Source organism: Sinocyclocheilus anshuiensis, unplaced genomic scaffold (assembly GCF_001515605.1).
Source record: "Sinocyclocheilus anshuiensis isolate Anshui unplaced genomic scaffold, SAMN03320099.WGS_v1.1 scaffold476, whole genome shotgun sequence".
Lineage (NCBI taxonomy): Eukaryota > Metazoa > Chordata > Actinopteri > Cypriniformes > Cyprinidae > Sinocyclocheilus > Sinocyclocheilus anshuiensis.
The window spans coordinates 1,033,994-1,036,728 of NW_015554139.1; positions in this window are offsets into that span (position 1 = coordinate 1,033,994).

Consider the following 2,735-nt stretch of genomic DNA (forward strand, 5'->3'; position numbering starts at 1 on the left):
GGGACTACAAGAAGTTACTTCCCGGGTTCGTGACATCACAAACCCAGATAAACCCCGCCCTCGGGAAAAGGCAGTAAAGGGGGCGAGGCCAAGCTGCTGCTTTAGAGAAGAGGAAGAGAAAACTAGGGGTGCACTTAAAAATCTATTCATATATGAATCGCGATTCTGTCTTCTAACGATTCTAATGGATTCACAGGTTTCAAAATCAATGTTCAAAAGCAGCGGTTCTCAATACTGTTCCTCGCGTTGCCCCGCTCTTCACACGCTCTCTCTCTCTCTCTCTCTCTCTCTCTCAGCTCCTTTATGTATAACATATGCAATAATAGAAACGTTGAAAAACTGGCAACACCAGTTTGCAAGAATTTATGCAAGAATTAATTACAGATTAGCACAGCTGGTTTTAAATTAATCAAATGTATGTTAGTTCAGGACTCCATAGTCCAGGAGTTAGTAATCTGTACTTAATATGTGTTTCAGAAAGCCATTTTTAAAGCCATGATTAACTATGCCTACTCCATGCAGACTTAATTTAAACCCTGTCTGGGAAACCACCCCATAATGTTAAGTTAATTGAACGTAACTGGGCTCCTTGAATTTAAATGACATTAAGTTGAATCTCGTATAATGCTCTTATTAAAAAATGTAATTTGTTTAAATTTAAAAAGAGTTAAAGTAACTTGAAAACATTTGTCATGACTTTTTCCATCATATCATTTTTTTACAGTAACTACATAAGAACATCGCATTACTCTCGGACCAGTCAGTGTGGACCCACTTTGAACCTCCTCTTGAGTCCTCATGACCTTAGGCATCTTATTTATTTTAAATCAGGTGTTAAGCAAGTGTGGTGGCTGCTACGTAATGTTTTGTCCTTGAGGCAATTAAAGTCCATAATGGAAGACAGAGAGAACAAATTTAATTAAGATAAGCCTTCACCTGTCTGTTTCTCAGTTTGTTCTCTTTGTAACAACTATTAGAGGTCCACAAATTTCAGTTAAATTCACTGTTATTTATTTTCCACTGCTCTGTGTCTCTGTGGGAGTCATAATAATGTCACGATCTGCTTTATGATTCCGCTGCTGTACTGAAGTGATAATGGCCAATGAGTCTGACTACTGAAGCAGAACTTGATCTATCGTTTTTCTTTCTATATTCAGCGGAACAGAACATTTTCTTGAATGACGGTTTAAATTTATGATCAATTACATGGTTCTTCTGAGCCAGTGAATAGAAAGTCAAAGTGACCTGGACAGTAAGATGTCAGTCATCAACAGTGTGTTCACAAACTTAAATTATTAAATGGAAGATTCATTATCCTAATCATTACAAAATTATACAAAATGCTAGAATCCAAATTTGCATTCGCATACTAAATATGGGTGTAACGAATCAGTCCACTGAAGGCGAGCGTAGTGAAGAACCCAAGTGCAGTTTATTTACAGGTGATCCAAACATCCAAACAATAATCCAAGACTTGACATGAACAGACATGAACAGACTTGACTTGACATGAACAGGCTTGACGAGGCATAAACAGACTAGACTCACCGACAGCGGGTTACAACATCAATACACGACAAGGCACAATGGCAACATGAGGGCTATTTGTATCAAACAAGGAGGGTCACATGACATGAACAAACCAATGGGAAACAAGACACATGACTAAGACTACCAATCAGAACATGACACAATGAACAAGAGAACCAATGGCATGAATACATGAGGGCAAGGGAAGCATGACACAAACAGGGACCATGAATATATATATATATATATAATATAATTATAATAATATTTCACAATATTGCTCTTTTTATTGGATTTAAAATAAATAATTTCAGCTTTAGTGAGCATAAGAAAAAACATCAACAACAACAGTCCCACACACTAACAATGCTTGCACATTCTGTATATCCAAAACTTTATCAACAACGTTGATACCTTCATCAGGTATAGAAAAAATATTCAGGCACATCCTCATTTAAAATCAACACATGACCAATCACTACAATGATACATAATTACCAATCACAATCAGTGACGTTGGTTACCGAAGGTTACGTTTTTCCTTCTGGAGCATCAGTGAGCATTTGAACCTTTTGTAATAGTTGTGTATGAGTCCCTCAGTTACCCTCAGTGTGAAAAGATGGATCTCAAAATCATAGTCATTGTTGGGAAGGGTTCAAATATGCAAAAGATGCTGGAAAACCAAAGAATTTGTGGGACAAACAAGGGACTCACGAACAACTATCACAAAAAAACAAAAAAACAGCTGTGGATCATCCAGGTAACAACACAGTATTCAAAATCAAGCGCATTTAAACTTTTGAATGAGGTCATTTTTATAAATTCAACTATTATTATTATTATTTTTTTTTAATTGAAATTTTTTTTTTTGTAGGAAACCTTCGGTAACCTGCATGCGTCATTGATTGTGATTGGTAATGATGTATAATTGCAGTGATTGGTCATGTGTTGATTTTAAATGAGGATGTGCCTGAATCTTTTTTGCATACCTGATGAAGGTCATGGGACTGAAACGTTGTTGAAAAAGTTTTGGATATATGTGCAAGCACTGATAGTGTGTGTGATAGTGATAGTGTATATATATTAAAAAAACTTACTGACCTCAAACTGAATCATGTTCTTGATTTTAAGGAGAAATTACAGCAAAACAAAAAACAAAACAAAACATATACATATACATACATATATATATATATATATATATA